At 38.8% G+C, this 17,360-nt stretch overlaps 1 long non-coding RNA gene across 1 annotated transcript in view; it reads right to left on the reverse strand.

The window, feature by feature from the left end:
* LOC141401254 (uncharacterized) overlaps positions 1–17,360 on the reverse strand; it is a 307,733-nt gene that overhangs the window by 184,423 nt on the left and 105,950 nt on the right. Inside the window, exon 3 of the long non-coding RNA XR_012412303.1 lies at positions 6,910–7,103. This is a non-coding gene — a long non-coding RNA (uncharacterized lncRNA). The remainder of the gene's footprint in view (positions 1–6,909; positions 7,104–17,360) is intronic.

Consider the following 17,360-nt stretch of genomic DNA (forward strand, 5'->3'; position numbering starts at 1 on the left):
AATTGCCAGCAAAATAACAAAAACGAAATTCAAAATGAATGAAATCAGTCCAGAGTGGATGGCTGGCTGGCTGGTCGAAATGGAAGTCGACTGAGCTGAGAAAACAGAAATTGGAATCAGGCCGATTGTAATGGAAGCACTCGACCATAATACAGAATGCATAGACAGATATAAATTGTTGTGCGGTTTGGCAATAACAACATCGAGGAAGAGAAAAATAAAACAGCAACAACAAAAACAACGTCGATTTGAAATACGGAAGGTTTTTTTTTAATCCTCTGGGTGATGCTTTGGTTCAATGATTTGAAATTGTTCTTGTTTTGTGTTTTTTGTCCGTTTGTTGTTGTTGTTGTTGTTGTTTTTCGTTTTTTTTTGTTGTTTATTTTGGTATTATCTCCTGTTTTCTGTTTACGTTTTATGACCAACATGAATGAATGACTGAATAAATGGCAACGAATTCAATTCCTGATTGGAGAAAAGAAAAACAAAACAAAAAAACTGACAAATTAAATTGGATAATAGGATGTTTTAAAATAAGTTTGTAAAAAAGGATTGAATACTACAAAAAAGACCTATTAAATGCATTTTATTGCCTTTTCATGGCCAGCTAAAAATAAATGTGTCTACATATGGGTCGTGTATGTGCATATGTATGTATATTCGACACCGCTAAAAACGTCAAAATACCTTAATTTAGGTGGTACTATTCCAAATGCCAAATTTCAGCTACTTCGTTCTGAAAATTTAACTAAAACAAGTAAAAAAGTATCATTCGGCTATGCCGACAGAGATATACCCTCAGCCTATGTGAATTGAAACTTTCAACTACGGACAGATCGAATGTATTTAGAGCATTTTTAGAATTTTTGGTCCTTTTTGACCATTTGAATTTGTCGACAAAAATTTGGATTAGGATTAAGGTTCAAAAATGTTGCGGGGGAGCCATTTAATGGAATGGATCGGCATAGTCCATTATGGAAGTATATCTTTTTTCTTGTGAGTCATATATTTTGGGTAGTTACCGCGCCCAGTAGTCATTTCAGTGGGTCATCGTATAACTTTTGGACCACAATGCCATCCGTGTAAACATGACCACAACGACGAGAATCGGTATAAATTACCACAGGATCTTCGAACAAACCCTAAATTCCACTAATCACAAATGTTGAGCTTTTGTGTGGGATGTACCCTAAGGATAGGACAAATATGGGCCATGTTAGAAGTTAAAATTTGGACAAAATATTAGGAGATCCAAAGTTTGGACCTAACTGGTTGACCCGTTCAAGATATATCGTGCATATCATTTTAGTGACATTTTTCAAATATTGGGGAGAAGTACCGGAAGTTGTGTACCGGTATTGCCCATTTTCGGATTGAAACTAAGTTTGGACAAATCGGTTCATCAGTCCGAGAGTTATCGTGGACTTGACCCTGAAAAAACTTTTACCGTCGTAATTGAAGCAGCGAATGCAAGTTGCTTCAACAAAAATCAAAGTGAGAGCAGGTCTTAAAGTGAACTTACCCGAAACTTTATGGGAGATGTACCCAAAGGAGTGGACAAATATAGTCCATATTCGAACCTGACCTATATCTGGTAGATATATTATCTGGTAGATATATTAGGAAGTGTGGACCAAATGGGGTCACTCCCTACAAGAGTTATCGTGAGAAAAAGTTTTCCGAACGTTTTTGAACTTTTATTGGGAGAGGTACCTGAAGGAGTGGACCGATATGGCTTATTTTCCCACATAAACTATTTATGGACAAAATATTACGAATGCCAAATTTTGGACCGAATAGGCAGATCCGTTCGAGAGTTATCTTGCGCTCCAACCACTGCACACGGTGTCATAGGGTTTTTTTTTGGAACTTTCAGGTTCCCAGGCAGTCAGACATGGCTAAATCAACTCTAAATTGTCTGAAACGGATTTCGTACAAACATACTTGGAGTCTAAAACCATTATTTCGATGACGCCCCGTTAAATAAGGTCTATTTGACCGCATGAAAAATTATTTAACCCTCAATGCCAAATTATAGTTAATTCGGTCCGAAAATGTAGCTAAAAACGTAAATTCGCCTTAAATCAGGCGGTGCCGTTAAAGAAGGGCTATTACAAAATGTGGACCTCAGTCCACAACTTTATGTGAAGAAGTTTTTTGACCACTTCGAACCATAAATACCAGCTACTTCGTTTTTAAAATGTTGCTAAAAACGTTAAAATATCCAAAATCCGGTGGTACTGTTATATTATATTACAAAATGTGGGCCTATATCCGCATTTTTTGCTGGAAAAGTTTTTTTACGTGTCATCTGGGAAGCTGCTTTAAACAACCGTTAAAGGTAGTGAGCTTAAATGTGTTGCGCGATCACTCATAAGAACGTTAAGAAATTGGGTTGGGCTAGTAACCCATCCCCTCAAAAAAGCAACATACCATAGACATAGACAAATTATCGTATAGACAAAGAAATACTCATGTTATGTGCTGTCAACCATCCCAAACAGAAAAATTCAAAGACAAATGAATTGTATAGACAAAGAAATGCTTTCACCATGGCACAATTACCAAGGTAGTGGTATCACACCAGCTGTTCGAATATGAAGTGTCAAATCCCTTTATAAAAAAATTATTTTTGTTGTAATTTCCCCAACAACATAATGAAAATTTTGAAATAACATATTACAAATATGTCGATGCTACTACCTGGTCGATATGCCTTGGCTTTCACCAATGTTGTTAACATTGAGTCAGTTGACAGAACAACTCAATTAAAAATGCCAATTTTTGTTCTAACAAAAACTGTATGGGGTTAGTTTTTGACGGAATCTACATCCTCAGATTAAAATATTTAAGAAAGTCCTGCCATTTTCCCAAAAAATCGCCTTAAAGCAATTTTGGGTTTTTCTGTTTGAGTCGGTTGACAGCACATAACATGATTATTTCTTTGTCTATACGATAATTTGTCTATGAACATACTATGAGAAAACAAAAGAAAAGAAATACAAGTCGGACGGGGCCGACCATGTGATACCCTACACCACTACCCTTGGGAATTAGCTTTCAACAACTCAAAATTCCTTTATGGAACAAATTCTCTTCCCTCATATCAATGAGTGCACTCCGATTCATATTGGTTCAATGATATGTGGCCTACAGTTTATCGCCGAGTACGAACGGCGTGTCCTAAGATACCACTTGTAGAGAAGTTTTACATGACTGAAATACTCAGAAAATGTCGCCAACATTACTGGGGCGGTTGAAAAATTGATGTTGACTGCTGAGGAAATATTTGTGCAACAATTATATCATACTTTTCCAATAAATATTTTAAAATTGGAAAGTTGACATTGTTTTGCCCCTTCTGCTACTACATTTTCTTGAATTTCAGGTACCTTTTTGGAATACAAATATTCCCAGTTACAATGACACTCATCCAATTTATTGAACACTTCAATTGCTATATAAAAATTGTTAAAGGGAAATTTGTGAAATTATTGAAGATCTATCGTCGAAAAATTGTGTACTTGTGCCATACTTATGCTTGATAATGCATACGGTCTTGTCCTTTTTAAGGTGATATCATTGTGATATAAATATGAGTGAAAGACAAACAAATTTATGGTCTGTTCCAGTACTGCAAGAATCTACTAATTTTTACTATTTATTTCGATAACATAAAGGGAAAAATGTTATCGTAGTAAAAAATAGTAGCTTCTTGCAGGTTCTGGAACAGAGCATTAGTTTCCATGAAGCCAACTTTTGCACTAGGGATGACGAACGGGACAGGTTTTGAAAAATCCCGGGATTCGGGATTTCCAAATTCCTAAACCCGGGTTTTCAGGATTTTTCGGGACAATTTCGTGACTGTCATCATAAAAGAATTTTAAATTAAAAAATTAAAATTTTGATAGAAAATCTACATAATTAAAACAAGTGAGCAAAGGCTATAGTCAGGACGGGGCCGACCATGTGATACCCTACACCACTACCCCTGTGCATAAGCTTTTCAGTGGTAAACCTTTCTTTTAGGGAATATAATCCGACTACCACCAAACATATTATGCCTCTTTCTCCCTGGGACAACCATAAGCGTGACAACCGTAGCGTGATTGCAAAAAAATTTAAGAATTGGATGCATTACTACTATTGTGGTATCTGCCTTGTTTGACCACCTTCTTTACACCAATGTAAAGGCAATATTTTCTTCTTCCATTGACAGGCCTTGCCGTTGGAATACCCCTACTAGAGGCCGATATATTCACAAAGAATTAAACTATCACCAAAATCAATAGGCTTCTTCCACTGTGGGGCCCCAATCAACCCCAAAAATTTCGTGACTATACCATCAAAATTCCAACATGTTGCGTGATTACAAAAAATGGAAAAATTTAATATATTACTTACTTTTGCGATATCTCGGTATAAAGGAGATCGTTTCTTCTTCCATTGACGGGCTTTCCTTTTGGAATACCCCTACCGGAAACGGAGATATTCGAATAAGAAAAAAATTTGACTTTTCTCCACATAAGCTTTTTGCTTATTCCGACTCCTGGATATTATCCGACCATCACCAAATATAATAGGCTTCTTCCTCTGTGCGATCCGCATCAACTCCCAAAAAATTCGTGACGATCCGATCAAAATTGCTACCTGTACGACAATTATTTTGATGCGTTACAAACTTTTTGGCTAAAAGCAACTTATAATACCCTCCCCACATAGTGGTGTAGGGTATAAAAATCAAATTGGACAATTAATACGCTATGGCTCCACGTAATTTGCAATAATGCAAAAACTGGACTTTCTCTGTCATGATAGGGACAATTTGTAGCATGAGTGTGGTTCTCTACACAAAACCCATTATATATTAGGTATTATGCCGGCTATCTAGGAGACATATTATTGAAATTTCCATCAGGGGAAAAGTCAGTAGTTCTTCTTCCACGTGTAGGCTACTTTGGCGTTATATGCCCTCCAAGAATTCAAATATGGACGAAAAATAAAATTTTTACATTTTTCATACAAAAGTTATGGTTCATTTCACCCGCTATATAGCATCATATCATTATCCAAAATTGTTGGCATCTTCTTCTAAACTCCTAAACTCTTACACTACAAACAAATAGCTGGACATATTAGGCTGTAACTCTGTTATCTGACCATGTATATCAACACAATTGGCATCAATAGAAAGGGCAAAAGTTCCATTTCCAAGTATAGCTTACACACCCGGAATGTGTGTTTCAAGAAAAAAGGTATAAGCTGTATATTAAAAATTTTCACAATTTTCACACACAAATGTTGGTCTATTTAACCCTCTAAATATTATCTGATCATCATCTCAATTTGCAAGCTTCTTCTTTGTCATAAGTCTACAGAATTGGATACAAAATTGGATACAAATTAAGTTTTTGGTCCATTTCACCCGCTAAATATTTCACGATCATCGCCAATAACAATAGATGTATATTCTGGTCTGAACCTCCATGCACAGCTTCTTAAAGTTCGGTAAATAATTGCGGCCTGGAGTTTGATTTCAATTTATAATGGACAGGCGGATGGACCGACGGACGGACGGACACACATCTCAAAATCGCTTTGTTCGTCTCCGACGAATATATCGCGGTGTTACATGAATTTTTGCCAAAACAAACATATAATACCCTTTCCACATAACAAGCCCCGCTAAAGTAGTCGATCCTCTTCATATGGAAGGTGCAGTTTACGCATTGGCAGAAGTACTTGAAAAGTACAAGGCCGACATTACTGCCATATAGGAAATTCGATGGAATGGGAAATGTGTCAAAACTACACCTAAAGCCTGAAGTCTCCTGAGAAATTCGAAAAACAAAGAAGAAAAGACGAATCACTGTGCACCATGACAATGCGAGCTCTCACACATCGAACTAAACCAGCGCCTGTGCGACCAGACAAAACGTGGAATTGATTGGTCATTCGCCGTACAGCCCTGACTGGGGATGCAATGTCTTTTTTTGATTCCAGCATATCAAGAAAAAAATGGTGAACGATTTTCATTGCCAGAAGAGGCCGTGGAAGAGTTGATAACCCTTGTTCTGGAGGTGTCTCATGAGTCTTGAGCGCATGTATAAATCATGCTGGATACTATTTAAGAAAAAAAAAAAATAAAACTATTCATTGTTAGGCCAGAAAGTTACCGCGCAACCCTCGTATACCCTCCACATAACGGTGGAGGAAATAAAACCACTTTCTTATTCTTATTATTCATTGATCATTGTTGGTGGAATTCGCTGTAAACATATCCTATTTCCTGTTATTCCTACATTATCTATTTAATATGTTCAGCGGACACTGAAGAAGCAATCATCTGCTTAGTGGCGTCAACTATTCTTACAAGTGTCCTAAGCTAAAAATATCTATATACTTTCCTACTCTCCATCCCTTTTTCATTATTCTGAATTGTTTGTTCATTATGTTAATTAAAAGTGTTTTTTCTTTTTGTTTCTAGCAAATAATTCCACTGCGACTTCCGCTGTATCCTTAAAGTTATTGCGACAACTTAGTGGCACAAAGCACCATCTTAACGGGGACTTAAATCACTTAGAAGTTATGCACTTTTCAACAACTTTAGTCAGCGAATCTTGTTACTATACCGCTGAGAAATAGAGACAGAGAGAGGGAGATGAAGCCCTTTGTGTCCAACACTTTATGGTCGAGTAGAAACTTCATTGTTTCACTTACGAAAGAGTAACAACATTTGAAACATGATTATTCTTTTGCCTGATGCTGCTTGCCCACCTTCCAAGCCATCGCCATCATCATCATATTGCAAAGAGTTTTATTTTTCCCATAGCATGAAAAAAAATCCACTTTATCCAAAGCCATTAAAAGTCACTTTTGTAAACTAAGCTAGACAAACTTTAAACTTACCTCTGTGTTGAAGCAAAAATTCATTTCACAACGAGCCATAACGGCAGTATCATCAGTTAGATCTTTAGTTGTATCTACGAAGACACAGACAAGCTATGATAAAAATGTGATTTTAATGTTGGCGGGATAACAGCATCAGCAATGTTAGAGTATGGTGGCACTGTGGTGTCGCTGCTGGTGAAAAGACAAGTAACCTGGAAGAAAAGAGATGAGGTAAACTCGTTTAGGGTCATTAAAGGTAGGAAAAATTCATTATATTCTAGACTTTTGAATAAACAAAAATACGTCGCTTTCGCACGATGTGTATATTAAAATTTTTTATCTGCAGAACTTTGGTAGCCTGTGGTAGAAAAGAAAGGCATATGTGCTCTCTCTCCTCTCTCACTCTCTTAAAAATTGCTGCCAGTTTTACCACTTTTTGGGGTTAAGGAACGCTTTGCAGGTTAAAAATGGTAACAAATGGTAAAAATGGTAACCTCAGTTAAGTAAAGGAACACAGCTATAAAGTACAGTAGAATCGCAATAATTCGTACCTCGATGAATCGAAAATCTCAATAATTCGTATAAGCTGTCTGCCCCTTTAATCCATTTCCTTTGAATTTTAAACCCGATAATTCGAAATCTTCAATAACTCGTATCAAATGGACGGTCCCTTCGATTACGAATTATCGAGGTTCTACTGTATATATATTCTTTATCAGGATAAAATTCTAAAACGATCTAGCCGTTTCCGTCTGTTGTAATCACTGTAGCGCAAAAATTGAGCAAGAGCGCTATATTTTTGCACCCGAGCGTATTTTTGCTATAAGCAGGTCAAGCTCGAAGATGGGCTACATCGGACCACTTTTTGGTATAGCCCCCATATAACGCAAAATCCCGATTTTCGGTATTTTGATTTTAGCTAAAAATATTGACCGAGCTACCTGTAATTTGACAGTTCAGGTTCCTAGTTATTACAAAACATCTCCACCAAAAACTGTCAACATAGGTTCATGTTTAGTAGGTATAGCCCCGATATAACGGTACCTCCCGATTTTCGGTATTTTGAAGGTTTCAGCTACAAATTTAAGAGAACCAGCTGTATTATGACATTTAAGGTTCTAAGGTGTCACAACACTACACCACCTAAAACTGTCAACATAGTTCCAGGTTTGGGTACAGCCCCCATATTTATAACTAACTGTACCTCCCGATTATCGGTATTTTGAGGGTGTTAGCTAAAACTTTTAATAGAACAAGTTGTCATTTGACATTTAGGGTTCCTAGGGGTCACAACACTAATCCACCAAAAACTGTCAACATAGGTCCATGTTTACGTATAGCCCCCATATAACGGTACCTCCCGATTTTGAGGGTGTTAGCTAAAACTTTTACAAGTTGTCATTTGACATTTAGGGTTCCTAGGGGTCACAACACTAATCCACCAAAAACTGTCAACATAGGTCCATGTTTACGTATAGCCCCCATATAACGGTACCTCCCGATTTTCGGTATTTTGGGGATTTTTGCTATATATTTTGACCGAAGTACCTGTTATTCCACGTTTGGGGTTCCCAGTGGTCAAAAAACTACTTCACTAAAATTTTAAAGATACAACAAGTTGTCATTTGACATTTAGGGTTCCTAGGGGTCACAACACTACTCCACCAAAAACTGTCAACATAGGTCCATGTTTACGTATAGCCCCCATATAACGGTACCTCCCGATTTTCGGTATTTTGGGGATTTTTGCTATATATTTTGACCGAAGTACCTGTTATTCCACGTTTGGGGTTCCCAGTGGTCAAAAAACTACTTCACTAAAATTTTAAAGATAGGTCCAGGTTTTGGAATAGCCCCAGTACAACGGTACCTCTCGAGTTTTGGTGTTTTGAGAATTTTAGCTATAATTTTTAACGGAACTAGCTGTAATTTTACATTTGATGTTCTCATTGGTCAAAAAACTTCTCAACCGAAAATTGTCAACATAGGTCCATGTTTTGGTATAGCCCCCATATAACGGTTCACCTCGATTTTCGGTATTTTTGAGGATTTTAGCAACAATTTTTAAGCGAACTACCTGTAATTTGGCATTTAAGGTTCTCGGTGGCCAGGAATCTTCTCCACAAAAAAATCGTCAATATAGGTTTATGTTTTGGTATGGCCCCCATATAACGGTACTTTCCGAATTTCGGTATTTTGAGAATTTTAGCCACAATTTTTAATCGAACCAGCTGTAATTTGACATCTGAGGTTCTCTGTGGTCATGAAACTTAGCACCAAAAATTGTACCTGCTTTAATTTTACCATTGAATTTTCAGTGGTCACCAAACTTCTTCACTAAAAATAGTCAACATAGGTCCATGTTTTGGTATAGCTCCAATATAACGGTGCCTCCCGATTTTGGGTATTTTGAGGGTCTTAGCTACATTGTTTGACGGAACTACACGTAATTTGACTTTTGAGGTACCATGCTGTTATAAAACTTTTGCTAAAAAAATTTTAAAGATATTTAGACACTTTGGTAGAGCCCCATAGGCGCTACCTGGCTTTAACATGGCAAAGCCCATGATATATCATGGTCCCTCCTTCATCTCAAGTGGACACTGACTTCCCCGTTGTGTCAACTGGGGAGCCCGTTAAAGGTAGTGAGCTAACATGTGCCGCGCCTTCACCCATAACAACGATAACAAATTGGGTTGGGCGTTGAGCTAGTAACTCACCCCGTCAAAAATAAACAGCCTACTATGAAAAAAAACAAACCCCTCTAACTATGACAACCCCCGCAAACGTTTTAAGGACCATGATCTGCGAATTTGCACCTGGCATGTCAGGACTTTACAGAGTAGGTGCTGTTTGCGCAGCTGCGGATGTACTTGGTAAGTTCAAAGCTGATATTAACGCCTTACAGGAAGTGCGATGGAATCGGACAGACGTAAAGACCTCAAATGACTACGCAATATATTGTAACTGCCATGAAACGAAGCATGAGCTAGGTGTCGGATTTGTGGTAAACCGTAGGGTTAGAAATCTCGTGTCCAGTTTCATTCCGATTGATAAGAGAATTTGCACAATCCGTATAAGAGCAAAGCTTTTTAACAACAGTCTCATCTGCGCCCATGGCATGACCGATGAGAAAGACGAACAGACCAAATATATCAGGGGTGCCAAGTTGGTGGTTTTTCCGCTACTTGTGGTGATTTATGACGTACAAAAACCACTGTTTAAGCAGAAATGTCGACTGTTTTAAGGTAAAAATCGCTACAGACCTATGATGCGTATGTGGCTGTAGCGATTTTTACCTCGGAACAGTTGGCATCCCTGAAAGATATATTGTACGGGCGCCTTGCCATGATATTAAGATTGTTCTAGAAGATTTCAATGCTAAAATTGGAAGGGAAATATCTTCGATCCCTCGGTCGGCAAATTCAGGCTTCATGAGATAACATCTGACAACGAGCCTGATCGATTTTGCAGCTGCAAAGAACATGGTGGTGAGCAGCACCTGGTTCCAACACCTCGACATATGCAACGCTACGTGGATATTCCCTGATGGGAAAACAAGAAACCAGATTGGTCATGTTGTAATAGACGGAAGGCACTCGTCCAGTGTGTTAGATGTCCGATCGATTCGAGGCGCGAACATCGATTCGGACCATTTCCTAGTAGCAGCCAAGGTACGCACTCGTCTTAATGTTGCGACAAAAGTGCGATCTAACACGAGGTCATGACAAAAATTAATAATAAAAAAAAAAAATTAATAAAGCAGCAGGAGCTGCCGGGCTGCCCGCAGAGCTGTTCAAGACCAGTGGCGAAATGCTATTAAGGTGTATACATCAGTTAATTAGCGAAATTTGGCAGGAAGAAAGGATACCCAACGATTGGAACCTCAACATACTGTGTCCAGTACACAAGAAAGAAGAAAAGAAATAGTAAAAAACATCTATGTATGTATATAATTGTTCCACAAAAATCCCAGACGGGACAGGGGAGACTTCTCTCATATCAATGAGTGCACCCGGATTCATATTAGCTCAATGATATGGGACCTACAGTTTATCGCCGAGTCCGAACGGCGCACTATGGTTCACGAATCGATTTTCCGTGCCAAAAATCTAAATTTTGTTATGTCAAAGATATTTAATTTCTATATGGGATTCGATAGTAAACATATTGAAACTAAGGAAACCAAAAAATTAGGCCCAAATATTGGAAGGTGTGGGCGTGGCGTGCCCCTAAAGACGAGAATTTTCCCCATTTTTGGGAAATACGTAATTTTTGCAAATTTCTGGAGAAAGACGAAGCAATTTCTCTTAAACTATAACAGTTATAGTGTTCATTATTGTATTGTTTTTTTATACGGTAGGCAGGATTGTGGCCTTTAAAAATCGTTTTAGTAAATTACCGTAGCGTTTACACAACATGATCTATTTTATTTTTCCTCGGGTACTAAATTTTATGAAATTCCAAATTTAGTGGACTAGAACTTTTGTGGAACAACATGGAACAAAGTTCTGTTTTCACAGAAAGATGCCCAAAAATCTCCTCTTCCAGCCTATATATACTTTTGTACCCGTCCCGTTCCGTCCGTTTAACACTTTTTTCAATTTATTGAAATTACATGGGTAAACATGTGTGTTTTTCTATACTGTTTCCATATGAATTACCGTTTTTAACACAAATTACAACTTTTTTGAGTATATGATTTTTTATACGAGTTATATAAGTTTTATTAAAACCCAAGGATTGGTTGGTTGGTTTACGTGGTGGCCATACTTTATAGCCTCAATTAGTATGTTAGAGATACCGTTTTGAAAAACCACACCACTCGTTCAGAGATTGCTATTTCGTTGTTGCATGTTGACAGTTAAATCCAGCCTGATGAGTTGAGGAATCGCAGAAGGTCTCCCAGACCTACTTCTGTTATCTCTGTGATATCACGAAGGAACGGTTGTCTTAGAGCTTTGAATCGTCGTTGCATTTGAGCAGGGCAGGAACAGAGGAGGTGCTCAACAGTTTCCTCCTCTTCTTCATTCCCGCAGCTACGGCAGTGGTCATTGTGCGGTAGATTTAAACGTTTTGCATGGTTACCAATTGCCCAGTGACCGGTTAACACTGCAATAAGTCTTGCAAGGTTCCGTCGCGTTTGATTGATTAGGAACTTAGTTCGTTTGGCGTTGTATTGAGGCCACGTTAATTTTGATATCTTGCATGTTGCCGTTTTGTCCCATCTACTTTCAGCCAGTGATAGATAGTGTTTGAAGATATCCCCTTTAACTACTCCCATTGGAATTGCGACTGATGCCTTTGGGAGTTCGTTAGAGGCGGATCCTGCTCTAGCTAACTCGTCTGCTTTTTCATTCCCAACAAGTCCCTTGTGGCCCGGGATCCAGGTGAGAACTACTCTTGACAGACGCCCTAGTCTGGCAAGTTCTTCTTTACAATCTTTCACTAGCTTTGATGTGACAGCGTTGGATTTTAGTGCAAGGAGCGCCGCTTGACTGTCGACGAAGATTCCTATTGAGTTTGCTGTGTGATGCTGTAAAAGTTTAGTACAGGCCTCCTTTATTGCCAGTATCTCCGCTTGAAAGACACTACAGTACTCAGGTAGCTTTGTAGATGTGTGTATGTTTGCTTCGTCCGAGAACACACCGGATCCGACTCCACATTTCATCTTGGAGCCGTCCGTGTATACCTTAGTGTCATATGCTATCAATGGTGATCCATTACTCCATTCTCTTCTGCTTGGAAATTTGATTGCATAAGGCTGATCAAAATCCAATGTAGGTACGCAGTAATCAGCAGAGGTTGTTATTTCTTTCGGAAGTTGTTGAAGCATGCACGCATGTCCGTAAGTTCTGTCTCTCCACATACCTAGAGCTCGGAGTCTTACTGCATTACATGTTGCTGTTGCTTTGATGTGTAAATCAATTGGCAAAATGTGCATCATTATATTGAGGGCTTCGGCCGGACACGTTCGCATCGCCCCTGTTGCCCCGATGCATGCAGATCTTTGTATGCTGTATAGTTTTTTCTGTGTTATTTTCTTGTCCACTGCTGGCCACCACACTAGTGCTCCATAGGTGAGAATTGGTCTGATTATGCTGGTGTACATCCATAACACCATTTTAGGTTTGAGGCCCCATCGGCTTCCAAACAATTTGCGACATGCGTAATATGCAACAGTTGCTTTGTGAGCACGGTGTTCCACGTTACGTTTCCATGACAGCTTAGAATCTAGGATGATTCCTAGGTACTTGGCATGATCTGATAGGGGTATTTCTTGACCTCGCAGTCTTGGGAGATTAGGTATTGCATATTTGGTCTTTGTAGTGAATAGCACCATCTCAGTTTTCCCTGGATTCACTCCCAGACCACATCTTGTGGCCCAAGTATCTAGCGATCTCAGGGCTCCGCTCATAATGTCACTTATTACGGTCGGAAACAAACCAGAGACGAGTATTACCACATCGTCCGCATAGGCAACCACCTTAATCCCCATGTGGTCAAGTTTATTGAGAATTTCGTTGATGACAAGGAGCCAAAGTAATGGCGAGATAACTCCTCCCTGTGGAGTTCCTCTGTTCACGTGCCTTGACAGTGTACTGTTTCCCAGTGTGGCATTAATAACTCTGCTTTGCAGCATGGTGGTAATCCAACTACTGATGAGTGATTCCACGCCGAAGTTATCTAGTGCTTGTTTTATAGCTGATGTACTGACGTTGTTAAAGGCACCTTCTATGTCCAGGAAAGCATATAGTGAGATTGTTAGTATTAATGAAATCTAAAACTGACTCACCTCTGTCGTTGATTTCAGAGCTACCCCACAGGGTATGTCTTGCATTTGCGTCGCAGCCAATGATAATGGTGTTGTGTGGGTGTATGGCCCCCAAGGTGTCCCAGACCTCGCTTGGTGGTGCTTCCCTTGAGTGGGCCATATAAGAGGATGCGATAAAGAACTGTTTACCATTTTTCAGTTCCACTCTTGCCACGGTGAAGTCCGCTGTACTATACTGAGGACACAGAAATGCATTTATGTTTTTTTTAACAATTAGACATGATCTTGGCTTACCTTTATCCTTCATGTATAATGTATTGTATTCTCTGCTATCAAGTCCCTTTACTTCATTCTCGAAGACGTATGGTTCTTGTATAATGCCTATGTCTAGATCCTTCTCCACCAGAAGGATCCTCAGGTTATCTGAAGCTACCCTAGAGTGCTTCAGATTGATCTGAACGACCTTAAGCATAGTTTAATGAGGGGATGATGTGGATGGCCCCTCTAGCTGCATATTATCGAGCAGCTTTTCGGCATCGTCGACGTCAACACCATCGTCTTCTCCGTTCGGGCCAAGTGGGCGTAATATCTTAACTTTGGCCTCCCTTACGCCAAAGAACAGTTTGTTGCCTAGTCTCTCCAGTGCCTCTACTCCGGTCTCTGTTATCGAGAGAACCAAGCTCATGCTATTATTATTGGGTGGTTCTATGGCGATTACAGACCATTCATCCATTGGAACGTCTTTGTTCATTTTCGCCAGACCTTGCAGTAATTTGGGGCCGTCGCAGTCTATCTTGGGCAACCAAACTCTGGCTCGAGGTCTCATAGGGATATCTTGGGCTGGTATCAGCCGCAGGCTGATGTCTTCCCAGGCATCGCTGATCTTTGCGATACATTTCTCCAAGAATCCTTTTGAGAACTCGTCCATGCATTTGATTACCCTATAACCACGGTGTACCTCGCTAGAGTCGAAATGGGGCACAGGAGAATCGTCGTTTGCGAAAACATGTTCCATAACTTGTTCTGACAACTTTGTTTCTACCATGCCCCATTCCGCTGTGGTGATAGGGGACAGCTTGTCATTCTTGTCGTTGGCCACGGCAACCATCAGGTTATCCTTAACGACTTCGTTGAATGGGCGTTTTATTGTTGAAGAGGCAGTGGTGTTATGCTTTAACTTTTTCCTCTTTGCGGGCTTGTTGTCCTCTGTGCGAGAGCGTTCACGCTTGGAGGATGTTGGTTGATCATTTTTAGAGGCTTTAGCTTTTTCGTATTCCTCTACGATTTTGGTGTAGGTAATTTTGTCTTCTTCATCCCGTTCATGGACTGTACCTTCTGCAGCATTCTTAGCAATTTTGCTGAGAATATACTTTGCCTTCTGGTACAGGGCCTTACGAACGTCGGACGGGCTTTTTTTCTTTTTGTTAGACTGACCATCTTCAGTGACGGTCAGAGTTTGTGTGTTTGTTTTATGTTGCCAAGGATAATTTTTTTTTAATTTTTGAAAAAATTTAATTTTTTTTGGTAAAATTTTTTTTTACAAATTTTTACAAATTTTTTTCGACATTTTTTCGATTTTTTTAGTTTTTTTGGTAATTATTTTGTTTATTTGTTGGTGTTTGAACATCTTTAATACATAGTAAGATATAAAAACCACAAAAACACTCATATTTTGATGAAAAATAGTTAAAAACTCAAAAGTTTAACTTTGACCTTGAATTTCTCTGCAACTACCAGACCGAACTTGACCGCTTATAATTCGTCTGAAAGCTGATTGTATTATCTGTCTAATAAAACAGAATTATGAACATATCTCTATCCGTTCAAAAGTTACAGAATTTTGACCAGGAAAAAACGATTCTGAACCACTGTGCGGTGTGTCTAAGACACCACTTCTAGAGAAGTTGTACAAGGCTGAAAAACTCAGAAAATGTCGCCAAAAAAAAAAAAACATCTCCGAGCCTTTAAATACAAAACGAGGATCCAGACAAGGTGACAGCCTATCGAGTGCCCTATTTAACATCTTACTGCAAAAAGTCATACGAGATGCGAATATACATATATATTGGCCGACTTCTGTATTGTCAGTTGCTTTGTATTCGTGCATAAAACTAGGGATTCTTAAATCGAGTTCCATACTAGAGTAATTTTATGAAAATGCAGTAGAGGGGAAATCGATTTAAGAACCCCTAGTTTCATGTACGTATACAAAGAAACTAACAATATGGAATTCGGCCATGGTCATAGATAAAACATCACAATTTACGAAAAAGATACAATGCTACTGGCCTTCGCAGGTAAAAGCCAAAGTGGGTCTGGCAGTCAACGGCGAATAAAACTAACAACATCAGTTTTGAATACGAGCCACTCGACGGTATACGTCCCAAGGCCAAAACTCCGATGGAAAGACCAAGTTGAAAAAGATATCACAAAATATGGCATCCAAAATTGGAGAAGTAAAGCAAAAGATCGGTGCGTTTGGAAATCTTTTCTTAGTTCGGCTTATGGAACAAGGCGTTATGTTTAGTATAAAAGTCATCTAAGTAAGTAAGTAAATTATTTGACCACTGCAAACTTCATAACCAAATTACAACCAATTTACGCCGAACATGTAGATAAAAACTTTAAAGTGCCTGAAATCGTGTGCTATAATTATATAGGGGCTATACCAAAACCTGGACTTATGTCCACAATTCTTGGTGGAACTCCAAATGTCAAGTTTCAGCCAATACGGTCTAAAAATGAAGTCAAAATCCTTAACATACTTGAAATCGAGTGGTAGCGCTATATGGAAGCTATACCAAACCCTTGAGTACCTTGAACCCAAAGCAAATTAAATAACACACTGTAAAAATCCAGCCACTGCTGGATCCACTTGTATGGAGAAAGTGGCCAAAAATATTTAGAGTGTAAAAATCAATCCAAATGCACCGGTTACAGATTTGTGCTGCTGCGAAGAGTGTTTTAAGAAACCACGAGCGTAACATTCTCCCCCCTTTCCCTCTGGAGGGGGTATACGGTAAGAATTGTTTTATGCTGCTAATACAAAATGACATGAACAAAGGTCCCGATTATCATATGATGCAAAAATAGGCTTGGGGAAACAAAACAATCTCCAAAACAACATAAAATCCAACCAAATTAGCGGATTAAAAAAAATCAAATTTTTTGTCTGAAAGTTGGTCAAATTGTTAATATAGATCTTATAGCGCTCTTCCTGAAAGGCACCTACCGCCAACGTAAGACAAGTTTGGAAAAAGATTTCTTCATCTTGCCACTGATGCCAATTATGTTAATGTACGTGTTCAGATAACAGAGTTATACGCTAATATATCCATAGAAACCCTATTCAAGGGCAGCTTTAGTCAGCGACCCACCAGTTATTGTCTGGCACTAGATGGCAGCTGATTTGAATACTGAATAATCTTAAACCCATGACCTACTTTGGCAAATTATTCCCGAGGTGGGCACTGGTGGGCATCATGATTAAAACCTTAGGTCAAATTTAAATATATGATGCATTACAAAATACACTAAGAAAATATGCAGATAACTAGAATTCCGCAACACGCTAAAACACTATTTTAGAATGAAAACTAAGATATTACCTCCTCCTTCAAAATCCACTATAATATTTGGCTATACGTTTGGCGATATTTTTCATATATTTACTTGCACTTAAAATATAGTTTGT

The sequence above is a fragment of the Musca autumnalis genome, unplaced genomic scaffold, assembly GCF_047663935.1.
Source record: "Musca autumnalis isolate F117 unplaced genomic scaffold, ASM4766393v1 scaffold_4, whole genome shotgun sequence".
In the NCBI taxonomy this organism is placed as follows: domain Eukaryota; kingdom Metazoa; phylum Arthropoda; class Insecta; order Diptera; family Muscidae; genus Musca; species Musca autumnalis.